Raw genomic sequence first — 18,245 nt, 5'->3', positions numbered from 1 at the left:
AGTTGTTGATGATCACTGCCTCAATCAATTATTTCATTTAGAATGGCTCTATTTTTTTATTTCAATTTTGACTCTCTTACCTTCTTTGGCTCTTAACACCCTCATTTGTAAAATGAGGAAAGAAACGTGTAAAGTGCCCAATTCAGCATCTAGAACACGGTAGCCTTTTAACAAAAAAAGTGACAGAAATGACAAACACAAAAACTGCTTAGAATTCATGGGAAAAAAAACTACTTTATAGACATCATCTTTGTGATGATCCATCAATCACATTTTTCCTAAAATGCAAAAAGAAAATGCATATATTATGAAACCATCCAGCTTATCAATATTCAAATGTGCAAGAACTACTGGCTTTTAAAAACAGTCTCTTTTGTCAATTATAGGTCTTGAAATGATTAAGATAATGGATGGGCTGGTGGGAGAAGGCATAGGCAGACACACAGGAAAGCAATCAATGTATGTTTGCTTCACTAGTGGCTCCAGCAGGCCATAATGATCCAAGTCCCAGTATTTCCTTCCTTCATACAGCGTATCTTTTTGATGCAAAGCCATCAGGGATGGTGGGTATGGTGGAGACCTAGCTTTCTGAAGGAAAGAGTCCATCAGGCAGGTGTTTCCCTGATGGCCCTATCACTTCATACAGGAGAAACAAAAACAAAAACAAGGAAACCTCAAGTGCTTTAACATAAGCAAGCCCTGAACATGTACCAAATACTTTTAAGGAGTTCCTGTTTCGTTTTGCAAGCATTACATCCCTACCTCAACTCATCCCTAAATCATAAAGTGAGCTTTGCTTTGAGAAAAGAGATACTTCATTTCAACTTTCTGTTCTAGGCCTGAGATAGCCTCCACACATAGTCTTCACATTGTTCAGAAATTTAAAAATAAAATTGAATCACAGTCCCTTCTCCATTACATATCACAATGGCTCTGACATCTGTTTCCAGGAAAATCTCTGGCCTTCTATGAACACCTCCTATGAAGTAAGCCCCTACCAGCATGTTATCCTAATAGTATGCCATGTTTTCCTTGCCTCCAACATGCTCCAATTGCCACTGAGGAATGGGGCAAGACTCAAACCCTGTGCAGAAATGGCCTCATAGGCTCCTAACAACCAAATAATTTGCACGTGGTCCTTGCTAGAGCTTGCCATTCTTAAATGTGCAGCAAGAGCTCTGAGAACCTCATGATTCGCCAGGAATAACCCATGAATGGCTCATGGATTCAAAGAGTTCTTATTCTCCTGCCTTCTAAACTAAATAATGACCCAGAGGAAATGGAAATATCTGAAATTGTTTACTTAGTAATACTCTTTTCCCAGAATCAAGGTGGGAGAATTCAGGGCATGGGCTGGACTCCAACTTGGACTAATCAGAAAGTACCAAAGATCAGTTTTACACTTGTGGAAAATATAAATAAAATTTTCCTTCCCCAAGTAAGAAAATCCCATGTTCTTCATGGCTTAGCTCAAATATCACCTTCATATGAAATTCTACCTGCTGCCCTTATCCTGATTCAGTCATATTAAATGAAGATGCTTTACATTTATGCTTATGGAGCTTATAATCTAGTTCACAAGAGAGAGATTTTACCCAGAATCAGATAATAAGAGAGACTCATTTCACAGATGAAGAACGGGCCCAGAAAAGTTACACAATTTGACCCTAATTCATTGAGTGATTATAGTCACGAAAACAGAAATTAAAATGACCATAAATTCACATTCTGAAACATCTTGGGCTTTAAAAACTATGAAAAATAAATTTGTAAAGGTCTCCTTTAAGTTAATATACTTCCTAAATACAGCCAAATTGCTTCTTTTGATCAAAAAAGAAAATAATTTTAATTATTTTTTTTGGCACTTACCATGTGCTAGACACTAAGACCTCTTATAAGCACTATTTCATTTAATTCTAACCACAATGTTATGTGTTTAGCACTATTATTATCTCCATTTTTTGGTAGGCAAAAGAACTGAGGCTTAGGGAAATTAATTAATTTGCCTAGGTTTACACAACCAGTAAGTGGCAGAGTTAGGAACTGAACCTAGGTAGTCTGGCTTCTGAGTCTAAGCTCCTAAGAACCATATTTTATTTCTTTTAGAATGTTGCCCAAACATCAACCTCATTTTCCTAGTTCAGGAAAATCAGAGTATGTTTGGTATTGCCTCTTAATTTTTTTTAAACTAAGACACTGCAAAATCATCCTAATTCAATTTTCATCTTTTGTTTACATATAGTCAGCTACTATGATAATTATCAAACTGATAGAAAATGGAATTTTTTTAAAAAGATTTTATTTATTTATTTGTCAGAGAGAGAGAGGGAGAGAGAGCAAGCACAGGCAGACAGAATGGCAGGCAGAGGCAGAGGGAGAAGCAGGCTCCCCGATGAGCAAGGAGCCCGATGTGGGACTCGATCCCAGGACACTGGGATCATGACCTGAGCCGAAGGCAGCTGCTTAACCAATTGAGCCACCCAGGTGTCCCTAGAAAATGGAATTTGAGCAAAATTTTATAGAATAAATAAGAATTAATTAGATGAAAGGATGAGGAATGACAGAATAGTGGTAAAGAATACTCCAGGTGGCAAAAAAGCATATATGCAGAGGTGCTGAGGCAGGAGGAAGAAAAAGGCTATGCTAAGGCTAGTGGTACTAAGGATGAGAGGAATATGGAATATTCAAAAAAAAGAAGAGAAGACTAGCACCTTCTCACTTTCTCATCCGTAATTCTCCACTCAAATGTTACCTATTTCAGGAAGTCTTCGCTGATCCCTGATCTCTTTGGAGAATTAAGTGTTTTTTCATTAGCTCTCATTTTTAAATCAGTGATATCACTCTTATAGCACTTGACATCAGTGTAATTAATAGATTGTATATTTGTCTTTTCTTTTTAGATTGTAAACTCCTTGAAAGCAGGGGTTATGTCTTTTTCATCTTTATATTTTCATCTCAGGCACACTAAGGGCACACACATGGCATACTACTAAGGCTTAGTAAGTGTTTGTTGATATGTGAATGAATAAATGAACACTAAATTGAATCCCTGATTTACATATCCATATCCATGATTAATAGAGAATTAAGCATGTTTATAAAATTATATTGATAAATTCATAAAATTTATAATTTATTACAATTATAACTTATTATATTATATATAATTTATTATAAAATTATATTTATAAACTTACAAATATATATATCTATATACTATATATAATATATTTTTATATAAAAATATATAATTTATTATAATTATAATTTATAAAATTATATTTGTAAATTTATAAAATTTATAAAAATCATAAAAAGCATGCTTATAAAATTATAAATTATAAAATGATAAAATTCCTGATTTTATGATTAAAATGAAACCAGTGAAGAATTAAACAATTTTACTGGGATGCTGAGCACAGTAACAATAATTTTTACATAATGCTAAAAATAATAAAGCACCAATATTATTTTCCATAATTCATATTTATACTCCAAATGGATAGCTTTTATGCTTCTGCCAATTCTTAACCCAAAATATAAAATATGAGCAGTTTTATTAGCTAAAAATTACTGGATACTTACGGTGTATCAGTGTTCTAATTACTTTCCATGTATTAACTAAATCCTCAAAACAACCCTAAAAGATAGGTTCATTTATTATCCTCTTTGCAGATGAGGAAACTGAGGCTCAGACAAGGAAACTTGTCTAAGATCACACAGCCTCTAAGAGGTAGGGTTGGGATTTGAACACAGGTAGTCTGGCTTTAGAGCTTTTACTACTACAATACATGTGCTTTTAACTACTATAATACATCAATATGACTATGCAGTTTATTTATTTTTTTTTTTAAAGATTTTATTTATTTATTTAACAGAGAGAGATCGCAAGCAGGCAGAGAGGCAGGCAGAGAGACAGGAGGAAGCAGGCTCCCTGCTGAGCAGAGAGCCCGATGCGGGACTCGATCCCAGGACTCTGAGATCATGACCTGAGCCGAAGGCAGCGGCTTAACCCACTGAGCCACCCAGGTGCCCTGACTATGCAGTTTAAATTATATATACAAAACTTTATAAAAGTTATCAGCAAGTACAATTCTACAAAGATACACTGATGACAAGTCAGTAAACTCTGATGTTTCCCTGTTTCCTGGGCAATTATTCAAGGCAACTAAAACTGACAAGTGGTCTGCAATGCTTTCACAGTTGGAATGAAGATGGACTCGTGAACTCATCTGTACAAGACAATGTTTCTGCACAGTGAGTGAATTATCTGCTGAGAATTCTAAAGGAAAACACTTCTCAGTACAGCCCTCTGACACCACTCAAAGTCTTTGTGTTTCTGAGTGCAAGAAAGGCTCTAGTAAAGCCTAGGCAATTAAAACCACTTTGCTCATTGCTCTTTTGATTCACAAGATCCATGAGCAGGTGCTAATGCATGAAAATGAATGTAGTTTCAGCCAATGGCAGAGAAAAGGAGAGCTGTGGTTTATAAAAAGAATAAATTTTCTTATAGTCATTTTGAGTATGTATATATAAACTACATAGCTCCTTTGAAAGGCAGTACTTTCCTCTTGAATAAATGTGGTTTTGTTGAAACTGTATAGTGTAAATTAGACCTTCTCACTTAATTCCTGTCTCCTGGATGCCCATAACAATGTATCAGCAGCCACTCTTTCTCCTTTCTGTGATCTAACAAAATGGTAGCCACAAGAAGGCTTAAAACAGTGAAAGTGACATCCTCAAAATAACTACTTTCCAGAAAGTCTTATTCAAAAGCTGGATAACTACTGCCAAACCAAGAGCACAGAGATGGCTTTGAGGACACATATTAGGATATAAGGAGCTCAGGAATCTGGGTACTTGAGTTCTAATTCCAGTATTCCTCAATTCTTCTTTGCCTCAGTTTCTTAATGATGCAAATGGACATAATAATACTTACATGCCTATCAGACTCATGTGAAAGTGATTTGTAAAGAACACATTTCCCAGAGATATCATTCAATAGCAATCCCAACTGGCCAGGGCCAGGGCCTACATAAGTTCACAAGAAGCAGATGGCACCCGCACACGGGGTGAGGGTGCGAGAGACTGCAAAGTGAGGAGCAGTATTGTTATTCAGGAATACAAATGATGACGCCCAGTTACTCTGAGAGCTACTTGGTTTGTTTGTATTAGAGAGGTCAGTCTAAGCTTCTTGGAGCAGCTGAGTAAGCTGGGGGGCCCTTCTTGTGGCCATCTGCTCCCCTCCCAGACTCCTCCCGCAAATCAAGAGGTTTTCCTTGTATTAACCTCTGAAGAGCAGCCACGGGCCCTTCTCAGCACCAGCTTCAGCAGGCAATGGCCTCTGCTCTCCATCTGTGCCAGCAACCAAAGTTAAAGAACAATGAGGCTTCCCAAACCCAAGTATTCATTCACTTACAGAGATAACTCTTCTGTTACCTATTTTCCAGTACTCTCTTACTTGGATCTCTATAAGGGGATTAGGTGTATATTTTAGATGACTGAGTTATCTTTCTTCTGTTATTTTAGAAACAATTTATGTAGAAAAAATAAAATGGCAAGAATCTGTCTGGAAAATTCACTTAAAAATCTAACATGCATAAAATATAATCAATTTAAAAATAGTAACTTCATTTCCCCCGAACCATTCTCTGGAGTTTAAGACATAGAGCACAAGTTGTCTTGTACGTTGATGGATAACCAATCTATACAGAACTGCAGATCTGATGCCTGCTCCTCAGTTCAGAGATTTGAACACAGACTGGGAAAAAAATACCACACTCATTAAGCAGTTGTCTGCAGAAACAATGTGCATACATACAAGGTACACATGTTGCCAAAATGGACGTTACATCCTAACAACTACCACCTGGATTATTTACTAGAATAGACAAAAGGGCAACATGTAATTGTAGGGGCACCTGGGTGGCTTGTCATTAAGCGTCTGTCTTCAGCTCAGGTAAGCATCCCAGGGTCCTAGGATCGAGCCCCACACCAAGCTGCCTGCTCAATGGGGAGTCTGCTTCTCCCTCTCTCACTCCCCCTGCTTGTGTTCCTCCCTCACTGTCTCTCTCTCTGTCAAATAAATAAATAAAATCTTAAAAAAAAAAAAACCCACGTAATTGTAAAATGACTTCAGAAAATACCCTATTCCAGTTAGTAGACTACATCAAGGGGAGGAAATAAAAACTAAGTAATAAACTGTTCTTCAAAGGAAAAGGACACACATCGCTATTTTTGATCAACCATGGTATTGTGTGATCAAATGTTAATTTTTAAGAGTCCTCAAAATAGCGTTCATTTTAAAACATTAAAATATTACCCAGATAGGGGCGCCTGGGTGGTCCAGGGGTTTAAAGCCTCTGCCTTCGGTTCGGGTCATGATCCCAGGGTCCTGGGATCGAGCCCCACATCGGGCTCTCTGCTCAGCAGGGAGCCTGCTTCCCCCTCTCTCTCTGCCTGCCTCTCTACCTACTTGTGATCTCTGTCAAATAAATAAATAAAATCCTAAAAAAAAAAAATTACCCAGATAACCTTTTTCCTAGAAGAAAAAGATTTCCTGGCTACTTCTCCAAGACTGTGTATATTGACTCAAGTCAGCAGACTATATTGAAATTATACTTCAATGAGTTTATATATTAGTGTCTGTGTACCATGTTATTAGGATTCTGACTACAACTGTGGCTAGCTCTCTCATTCCAATATCTGAAGAACCCTCATTTAAAGCAAAGTCTAACCTCAAATGGGCTAAAGAAAAATGCTCTATTTATGCTTCTGCATAAATATCAAATGAACTGTAATCAAATTCTTATAGCAATCAAAAGACTCATTTTCAGGCGATCTTAATCCTCATCTTTTCTTAACACTATGACATTTTATTTCCAACATGGCCTTTTTAATATGGAGATAAATGCGTATCCCACATAACATTCTTTATTTAAAGGTTTCATACTCTAGTAAGAACGCCATTCCTAACATTTACAGCATTTTGGACAAGGCGTCATATTACCCTCTAGCTTTATTCTTTTGTTCCATCTTGTAACTTGACCTGTGTGGGGCAGCAAGAATGTCAAAACAAATTCAATTAGGACAATGCTTTTCATTTTGTTTAAAAACTGGAGCAAAACCATTTTTTCCACATTCTAGAGTAACCTGATTCCATACAAACACCAGTCAAATAGAAGACATTCTCATTATGTCTTCAGTCAGGGTTCTTTTTTTTTTTTAAGATTTTATTTATTTATTGACAGACAGAGATCACAAGCAGGCAGAGAGGCAGGCAGAGAGAGAGGAGAAAACAGGCTTTCCGCCAAGCAGAGAGCCCAATGCGTGGCTTGATCCCAGGACCCGGGATCATGACCTGAGCTGAAGGCAGAGGCTTTAACCCACTGAGCCACCCAGGCGCCCCTTCAGTCAGGGTTCTGAATGTATCCACATCATCCCCTGGATCTGAGTAGCAGTTCTTCATAGGAAAAATCTCTAGGGTCAGCAACTCTTCTGAATCAAAATTATATTCTTACTGTACAATTCCATTAATTAGCCAGCAACTCCTTGTGCACACTGTTCTTATATGGCTTTTAACTCCTTTGCTCCTCTAACCCCAAAGGATAAATATGCTAAACAGAATATTTCTCCCCTTGTATACATCCTGTTTAGAAAGACTCCCTGAAAATCTTTAGATTATCTAAACTGAATTATATATTTATGGATTCTCATGCTGTGTGATATAATTATTTTTCTCTTCTTTAAATTGACTTAAAATTTGTGTATAAAACAAAATAGTCATGGGAAGCTTGGGTGGCTCAGTTGGTTAAGCCGCTGCCTTCGGCTCAGGTCTTGATCCCAGGGTCCTGCGATCGAGTCCCGCATCGGGCACTTTGCTCAGCAGGGAGCCTGCTTCTCTCTCACTTCTGCCTGCCACTCTGCCTGCTTGTGTGCGTGTGCATTCTCTCTCTGATAAATAAATGAAATCTTTAAAAAAAAAAAATAGTCATCATCCGAACCAAAGCTCAATTTATTCTGGCCTGGTCTCAGAATTACAGACTAGAACTCAGAATATATATATATATATATGAAAGACAAGCTTCCTTCTGTCAGTCATAAAAAGCAAACTTGCTTTTTGAGTAGCCTGTAAGAAAAAAACAGCTATGAAGCTTTCTCCCATATAATCCAGATCTAGATTGAGGAGTTCTTCTGTGGTCATGTAGGGATTTCTCAAGATCAAGAATGCTGGGGAAGAAGGCTGTTTTTGTAGCTAAGAAAGTGCAGTGTCCTGGAGGGGGAACAGAAATACTCTTAATGGAGAGGTTGCTGAAAGATAAAAATCTACAAAGTCCATACAGATAAGAGCCAAAGAAGTTGCCTTCTTTGTCTCCAAAGATCTAAGACATGGGGCACCTGGGTGGCTCAGTCAGTTAAGCGTCTGCCTTTGGCTCAGGTCATGATCCCAGGGTCCTAGAATCAAACCCTACACCAGGCTGTCGGCTAAGCAGGAAGCCGACTTTTCCCTCTCCCTCTGCCTGCCGCTCCTGTGCCTGTGCTCTCTCTCTCAAATAAATAAATAAAATTCTAAAAAACAAACAAATCTAGGACCACACAGTGGAATCCCAGTCTCTGCACCAAAACATTGTGTCAGGTAAAAGATTTTTTTTTTCTGATGCAAAATTAGAGGGAAAAAGAACAATAATCAGGCTATCATCTAAGGAAATGGTGTTAAAATTTAATGATCAGTTGAGAGAACGAACGCTGAAATGGATACACCACAGATCATCAGGGTTACCATATTTTTGATAGTGGCCACAGTGAATCCTTTCTCTCATTTTTTGTACTGTGCTGGAGAAAAAAAAGTGATTTTCAACCTCAGAATGAATATAATATCCCAACCGCAATTCTAAGTGATAGAATCACTGACTAGTTCATTCATCATACATAATTTAAGCCTCTACTGTGTATTAGATACTAAGCTAAATACCAAGGATACTAAATTGAGAAGGAGCAGTGTCCACTGGGAGAGATAGAAAAGTAAACACTGATAGTTGAGGAAATAAATGTTATAACAAAGATTAGCAAGTGGTATTATAGGAGGACAGAGCCAAGAACACCTAGTTCAGGCTAAGGGTCTGCAGGTCAGGAAAGACTTCTGGCAAGTAGTGATATTTGAGTTAAATTTTGAAAGGTGAGTAGGAGGTGAACAAAAAATCTACATTATGAGGGGCGCCTAGGTGGCTCAGTGGGTTAAAGCCTCTGCCTTCGGCTCAGGTCATGATCCCAGGGTCCTGGGATTGAGCCCCACATCGGGCTCTCTGCTTGGCAGGGAGCCTGCTTCCCCGTCTCTCTCTGCCTGCCTCTCTGCCTACTTGTGATCTCTGTCTGTCAAATAAATCAATAAAACCTTTTAAAAAAAATCTACATTATGAGACACGTAATATGAGAGGTGCTATACAGGGAGATGAAAACACAGATAAAACAACCAATCTAAGCTGAAGAAGGAGCCAGGAAAGGGTCTCCAGAAGTAGGGAAAGGAAGCAGAATGTCACAACCAAAAGCAAGGCCTTGTAGCATGTAGTACAATATGAGATGCAATATAGTATAGTGATTGTATTAGTTTCCTATTGCTACTGTAACAAATTACTACAAATTTGGTGGTTTAAAACAACACAAATTTATTATATGACAGTTCCAGAAGTTGGAAGTCCAAAATGGGTCTGGGCTAAAATTAAAGTGCTGGCAAGTCTGCACTCCTTCAAGAGGTTTTGTTTGTTTGTTTGTTTGTTTGTTTTTAAGATTTTATTTATTTGTCAGAGAGAGAGAGGGAGAGAGAGCAAGCACAGGCAGACAGAATGGAAGGCAGAGGCAGAGGGAGAAGCAGGCTCCCTGATGAGCAAGGAGCCCAATGTGGGACTCGATCCCAGGACGCTGGGATCATGACCCGAGCCAAAGGCAGCTGCCCAACCAACTGAGCCACCCAGGCGTCCCCCTTCAAGAGGTTCTAAGGGACAATCCATTTCCTTGCTTTATTCAGCTGTTATTTTTTTTTTCCCAAAGATTTTATTTATTTATTTATTTGAGAGAGAGCGCAAGAGAGAGAGAGAGAGCACAAGCAGCAGGGAGAGGCAATGGGGGAGAGAGAAGCAGATTCCCCACTGAGCAGGGAGCCGAACAAGGGGCTACACACGAGGCTCGATCCCAGGACCCTAAGACCATGAACTGAGAAAAAGGCAGACACTTAACCAACAAGGCCACCCAGGCGCCCCTATCCAATTTTAAGTGTTCACCTGTATTCCTTGGCTTGTGGCCCTTTCCCATTTAGCATTAATAATGGCTAAATCTCCATTGTATCAATTTGACACTGAATCTCTTTTATCTCTCTTTCACTTATAAAGACCCTTGCAGTTGCACTGGGACCATCTGGATAATCCAGGATAATCTTGCTATGTCAAGGTTAGCTGATTAGTAAATTCCCACTGCTACATTAATTCTTCCTTGCCATTGTTTTTTTTTCCTTTAAAGATACATTTATTTATTTGTTTATTTCTTACTTATTTACTTACTTACTTACATGTTGGGGAGAGAAAGCATGCACACAAGCAGTGGGGGAGCGGCAGGCAGACAGAGAAGAAGGCTCTATGACGAGCAAGGAGCCTGATGTGGGACTCAATCCCAGAACCCTGGAATCATGACCTGAGCCGAAGGCAGATGCTTAATTAAATGAGCCACCCAAGCATCCCTCCTCCTTGCCACTGTTAACATAACATAGTCACAGGTTCCAGGGATCAGTACGTGGACATCTCTGGCTAACACAATGATTTAGAGTGCACATGCTGGTATCACACTGCCTGGGTTCATGTTTACCATCTTATTTAATAGTTGTGTGACCTTGAAGAAGTAACATAACTTCTCTGTACCTCAGTTTCCTTATCTGTAAAATGGGATAATAATAACTACCTCATTCTGTTGCAGGGAGGAATAAATAGTTTAATATGTGTGTGAGTGGGTAAAGGGTTAACAAAACTTCTTCCCTTTCTTCATGAGACTCTGGCCTTTTGTTTTTTTGTTCTGTTTTTGTTTCTTAGACTTTGGCCTTTGATTAAATTTTATTTTTTAATTTAATTTTATTTTTTTGATTAAATTTTTAACTATGTTTCCCTGAAAACCTGATAAAGGTAAAATGTCAACTATATTCTTAAGCAGTGTTATGTTAAAAATTACACTTGACTGGTAATAATGGGAAGAAGTGTAAATACCTGTTGTAAACCAAATTTTCGGGCTGCCCTGAGTGTTGATGACTCATGTAACTTGGCACGACCCTTTTGGGGACCCTGCATACTATGCCTATATAATTGCCATAAGAGATATTGACTCCTATGGGACATAAGCCCATTAAGTCAGGGCAACTTCTAGACATGTCCAGTGTGGATCTCATTTCTTCATACCGAGAATCACCTAGGGGAATGGAGGCAAAGAGTAGTTCCTGAACAGCTGCACAGATGACTGCTACAAGCTCTCACTGAAGAAGAACGCCTGATGTCTTGCTAACAATCTTCGGTTCCTGTTCTGTATATTTCCTTTTCTTTTTTTATTGTGTTAAAATACACATAAAATTTACCATCACAGTAACTTTTTAAATTAATTTTAAAATTAGCATATAATGTATTATTTGCCCCAGAGGTACAGGTCTGACCATCACAGTAATTTTTAAGTGTGCAGTCCAGTGGTATTAAACGCATTCATATTGTTGTGCAGCCAACACGACAAGCCATCCCCATAACTCATTTCATCTTGTAAAACTAAAAGTCTATGCATATTAAATAATAACTCCCCATTCTTTCCTCCTCTATTCCCTGGCAACCACATCCTAACTTTCTGTTTCTATAATTTTAACTACTCTAATTACCTCATATAAGTGGGATCATACAATGTTTTTCTTTTTGTCATTGGCTTACTTCACTTAGTGTAATGTCCTCAAGGTTTATCCATGTTGTAGTTTATTACAGAAATTCTTTCCTTTTAAAGGCTGAATAATATCCTATTATATATACATATCAGATGCTGCTTACCCATTCGTTTATCAGTGGACACTTGGGTTACTTCCAGTTTTAGCTTTATGAATAATGCTGCTATGAACATCAGTACAATTTCTTTGAAGCCTTTCAGTTCTTTAAGGCATATAACCACAAGTGGAATATCTGGGTCATATGGTCATTTTATTTTTTAATTTTTTGAGGAAACTCCTCACTGTTTTTCATAGTGACTGTACAATTTTACATTCCTACAAACAGTGCACAGGTTTCCAATTTCTCCATATCCTTCTCAACACTTGTTTTCTGGTTTTTTGTTATAGGCATTCTAATAAATATGAGGTGGTTTCTAATTATCATTTTGACATGCACTTCCTTAGTGATTAGTGAGGTTGAGTATCTTTTATGTACTTATTGGATATTTATTTATCTTTTTGGGAGAAATGTCTATTCAAGTCCTAAGCCCATTTTTGAATCAAACTCCTTGGTTTTGTAGTTGACATGCAGGAGTTCTTTACATTTGCATATTAATCTCTTACTAGATTTATGATTTGCAAATATTTTCAGCCATTCTATGGGTTAACTTCTTACTCTGTAGATAGTATCTTTGATGTACAAAAATTTTTAGTTTTCATGACATCCAATTTCTTTTGTTACCTCTGCCTTTGGCATCATATCTAAGAAATCACTGTCAAATCCAATGTTATAAAGATTTTTCCTGTGCTTTCTTCTAAGAGTTTTATTGTTTTAGGTCTTACATTTAGGTTCTTGGTTCTTTTGAGATAACTTTTGCATATGGTGTCAGGTAAGAGTCTAATAACTTCATTCTTTTGCATGGGGATATCCAGTTTTCCCAGAACCACCTGTTAAAAAGACCATCCCTTCCCCATTGTGTGGTCTTGGTACTTTTGTCCAAAATCACTTGGTTGGGGGGAATATATATATATATATATATATATATATATATATATATATACATGTATATATATATATATATATATTCTGCAATAAACTATAAGGGCCTATTTCAGGGCTTTCTGTTCCACTCCAACTAGTCTATATGTCTGTCTTTATGCCAGTACCACATGGTTTTGATTACTGTAGTTTTACAGCAGATTTTAAAATGTCCTATTTAATTTTGAGTAGACTACTGTCAAGTGTGGCCTACTACATAGTCTTGTGAGCCTGAATGTTTAATTGAACCTAAGAAGACACCTTTCCCTGCTGGGTGTGGCAATGTGTTAAGCTCTTAGGAAGGTGTTGTTACATGGTATGTACTATATTAACTGTTAGCTATTCCTATTACATATAAATTGCATACAAGAAGAGCTGGCACAATCCTAACATTTATTGGAAAAATACTGGTATTAGTATCAGTATCACCACCACCTCCACCTTCACTACCACTATGATGGTGGCCTATACAGAGCACTGCAAGTAATCCTGTATGGCTGAAAGGTACAGTATAAAGAAGAGAATGGTAGATATGTGCCTGAAGATGTAGGAAGGCTTGAGATGATAAGGAAACAGATAAAGAGCTCTAATTCTTTTTTTAAAACAAGAAAAAATCATTAACATTATTTTAAATAAGGTAATATCATGATTAGATCTATATCTTAGAAAGATCATTCTGATAGGAATGTGGAGAATGGATTGAATGAGAGAGGCTGGAAAAGAAGCACAGAGATTAGCTAGGAGGCTGTTATTCATAGGAGAGAAATGACGGTGGCAAGTAGGATAGTTTCAAGTAATTTCAAAGACTACTTTTTGCTGGTAATACACACACACACACACACACACACACACACACACACACACCCCTCTAAAAGTCTTCTAGGTTCCAGATCTACATTTCCAACTACTTGCTGGACATCTCCTAAGGAAGTCGCTTAAACTTAACATGTTCCAAACTGAACTCATCAATCTTCCCCTGAAAATTATGCTCCTCCTGATTTCCTAGACCCTATTAAGGAAAACATCCTGGTCATTCAATGTTGAACCTTGCCTCCCATATATGAAGTTTACAAGTTCTCTAAAAATGGTTCTATATTTATTCACTCAGCAAAGCAAGCAATCAAATAACATCTTTGAACTAAGTGCTAATATTGAAGATTATTATAAAGACACAGCCCTTGACTATTTTATAATCTGAAGAGAAAGAGAGACATGTAAATAGGTAGTTATGATACGTGATAGGCAAAGAGCTCCTGTGATAGAACTGAGTAAAACTTACAGAAAAATAGCAGACTTATAGAAAAACAGCAAAGAACCTGGGTCGCTCAGCTGGTTAAACAACTGCCTTCAGCTCAGGTCATGATCCCAGAGTCCTGGGTATTGGGCTCCAACCACCATTGGGCTCCTTGCTCACAGGAAGCCTGCTTCTCCCTCTCCTTCCCCCTACCCCACCCAGCCCCGGCCCTGGCAGCTCATGCTGTCTCTCGCCATCTTCTCTCTTAAATAAATAAAATCTTTAAAAAATAATAATATAAAAATCAAGTAAAATATTAAAAGAAGAAAAATAACAAAGAGAATAGCAAATACAATTTGCATGTTATGTCCTATTTCATTCTTACCCCTGCTTTTTAGTTCAGGATCTCATTCCTACAATGGTCTGTAAGCTAGTCTCTTTTCACCAAACTAACCAACACTCAGGCACAAGTAGAAGTAGCTAGGGTATAATGAAGAATACATTACACTTTAAATAAAAATGTATAAATCTGGGTCCTGACACTCATTAGCTGGGTTATCTTAGGCAAGCCCAAATCAGAGAGCTGGGCTTTACATCACATTATCATCCTCTTTAATGATATTAATCTGTTTACTTGTATTCTATCTTTTGTATCTATTTACTGGATTACAATGAGGCTTAAATAGCGTGAAAGTGTAGTATCTTCCTGACCTTTCTGTTGGGGAGAAAACCCAACCAAAGAGGTAAAAGATCTGTACTCTGAAAACTATAAAATGCTTATGAAAGAAATTCAGGAAGACCCAAAGAAATGGAAGAACATTGCATGTTCATGGATTAGAAGAACAAATATTGTCAATACTATAGTACCCAAATACTGTTAATACTATACTACCCAAAGCAGATTTAATAGAATCCCTATCGAAGTAACACCAGCATTTTTCACATAGCTGATACAAACAATTCTAAAATTTGTATGGAACCAGAAAAGACCCCAAATAGCCAAAGTAGTGTTGCAAAAGAAAACTAAAGCTGGAAACATCACAAGTCCAGACTTCTAGCTGTATTACGAAGCTGTAATCATCAAGACAGTATGGTACTGGCATAAGAACAGACATATACATCAATGGAACAGAATAGAGAACCCAGAAATGGACCCTCAACCCTGTGGTCAACTAATCTTTGACGAAGCGGAAAGAATATCCAATAGGAAAAAAGAGAGTCTCTTTCAACAAATAGTGTCAGGAAAACTGGACAGCAACATGTAGAAGACTGAAGCTGGAGCACCTTCTTACTCTATATACAAAAGTAAGTTCAAAATGGATGAAAGACCTAAATGTTAGACAGGAAAACATCAAAATCCTAGAGGAGAACACAGGCAGTAGCCTCTTTTACCTCAGCCACAGCAACTTCTTACTAGACCTGTCTCCAGAGGCAAGGGAAACAAAAGCAAAAATGAACTATTGGGACTTAATCAAGATAAAAATCTTCTGCATAGCAAAGTAAGCAATCAACAAAACTAAAATGGGAGACTGACAGAATGGGAGAAGGTATTTGCAAATGACGTATCAGATAAAGGGCTAGTATCCAAAATCTATAAAGAACTTAGCAAACTCAAGATCCAAAAAATAAATAACCCAGTTATGAAATTGGCAGAAGACATGAGCAGACATTTCTCCAAAGACGACATACAAATGGCTAAGAGACACATGAAAAAATGCTCAACATCACTCATTATCAGGGAAATACAAATCAAAACTACAATGATACCACTTCAAACCTGTCAGAATGGCTAAAATTAACAACACAGAATAAATGAATACATAAATAAAATTAACAACACAAAATAACAGATGTTGGTGAGGATGCAGAGAAAGGGGGCTGTTGGTGGGAATGCAAACTGGTGCAGCCACTCTGGAAAACAGTATGGAGGTTCTTCAGAAAGTTAAAAAGAGACTACCTTATGACCCAGGAAATGGCACAACTAGGTATTTATAGAAAGGATACAAAAATACTGATTCAAAGGGGCACATACACCCCGATGTTTATAGCAGCAATGCCCACAATAGCCAAACTATGGAAAGAGCCCAGATGTCTATCAACAGATGAATGAATGGGTAAAGAAGATGTGATATCTGTATATCTATATCTATCTATCTATCTAGCTAGCTAGCTATCTATCTATGTAATGGAATACTATACAGCCATCAAAAGCCCCAAATCTTGCCATTTGCAACTATGTGGATGGAACTGGAGGGTATCAGGCTAAGTGAAGTAAGTCAGAGAAAGAAATACCATATGATTTCACTCTTACATGGAATTTCAGAAACAAAACTGATGAACATATGGGAAGGGAAGGAAAAATAATTGGATAAAAACAGAGAAGAAGACAAACCATAAGAGACTCTTAACTATAGACTACAAACTGAGGGCTGCTGGAGGGGAAGTTGGTAGGGGGATGTGGTAATGGAGTGATGGGCAGTAAGGAGGGCACTTGATGTAATGAGCACTGGATGTTAAATGCAACTGATGAGGGCGCAAGAAACCTGCTTCTCCCTCTCCTACTCCCCCTGCTTGTATTCCCTCTCTTGCGGTCTCTCTGTGTCAAATAAATAAAATCTTTAAAAAAAAAAAAAAAGCAACTGATGAAACACTACATTTGACCCCAAAATTAATAGTATGCTATGTGTTAACTAACTTGAATTTAAATAAAGCCAAAAAATTTGGGCACCTGGGTGGCTCAGTCGGTTAAGCATCTGCCTTTGGCTCAGGTCACGATCCCAGAGTCCTGGGATCAAGTCCTGCATCAGGCTCCTTGCTCACCAGGGAGCCTGCTTCTCCCTCTGCCTGCTGCTCCCCCTGCTTGTGCTCTATCTCTCTTTCTGTGTCAAATAAATAAATAAAATCTTTAAAAAAAAATTTTTTTTTAAATAATAAAAAAATTAAAAAACCCACCCAGGCCAATTTTTTAAATGAGGGGAAAAAAAACTGAACATACTTCACAAAGGAAGATAGACACCTGATTAATGAACACACGAAAAAGTGTTCAACAACTTTAATCACTATAGAAATGTAAGTTAAAACCAAAATGAGATACCATTACATATGTACTGAAATGGCTAAAATTTAAAAGAACGATACCACCAAATGTTGGCCAAAAAATGGAACAACCAGAACTTTCATATACTGCTAGTGAGAATCCCATAAATAAGTTGATGAATTCCAAAATCATACAATCATTTACATATAGGTACACTTTGACACAAAAATGCCATCCCTGGGGCACCTGGGTGGCTCAGTGAGTTAAAAGCCTCTGCTTTCGACTCAGGTCATGGTCCCGGGGTCCTAGGATCGAGCCCCCCATCGGGGTCTCTCAGCAAGGAGCCTGCTTCCTCCTCTCTCTGCTTGCCTCTCTGCCTACTTGTGATCTCTGTCTGTCAAATAAATAAAAATCTTTTAAAAATTAAAAAAAAAAGATTAAAAAAAATGCCACCCCTATGTATTTAGCTGAGAGAAATGAAAAAAAAAAAAAAAAAGCCCACACAAAGTCTTACAAAGACTATTTATAGCAGATGTAGTCACAATAGCAAAAAATTGGAAAAACTCAAATATTATTCAAAGAAGAGTGGACAAAGTGGTATATTCATACAATGAAATACTACTATATGCATTAAAAAGTGATGAACTACTGGACGAATTCCATTTGGAGGCATCTTTGAGCTCACCGAGTAGACACCATGAGCAAAGCTCAACCTCCCAAATTGAAAAAATTTATGGACAAGAAATTATCATTGAAATGAAATGGTGGCAGACATGTCCAAGGAATATTGTGGGGGTTCGATCTGTTTATGAATCTTGTGATAGAATGAATGTGGAGAGAGCAACTAGTGGGCAATAGAACAATATTGGAATGGTGGTAATATGAGGAAATAGTATCATGTTAGAAGCTTTGGAATGAGTATGAACAATGGGTGTGTTTATCAGAAGAAATCAACTGCTTCCACATGTCCCCTCTCCATAGTGCCTGTTTTACTACAAATATA

The 18,245-nt window shown here is 37.7% G+C and overlaps 1 protein-coding gene and 1 pseudogene across 2 annotated transcripts in view; one reads left to right on the top strand and one right to left on the bottom strand.

Moving 5' to 3' along the window:
- Nucleotides 1–18,245, bottom strand: part of ZSWIM5 (zinc finger SWIM-type containing 5) — a 224,171-nt gene that overhangs the window by 87,553 nt on the left and 118,373 nt on the right. The gene's annotated exons all lie outside the window — the stretch shown is intronic.
- On the top strand, nucleotides 17,901–18,160 carry LOC125097157 (small nuclear ribonucleoprotein G-like; annotated as a pseudogene).

This window comes from Lutra lutra, chromosome 4 (assembly GCF_902655055.1).
Source record: "Lutra lutra chromosome 4, mLutLut1.2, whole genome shotgun sequence".
NCBI classification, from domain to species: domain Eukaryota; kingdom Metazoa; phylum Chordata; class Mammalia; order Carnivora; family Mustelidae; genus Lutra; species Lutra lutra.
Note: the sequence above shows the minus strand (reverse complement) of the source record. Positions and strands in the feature narration are given on the sequence as shown.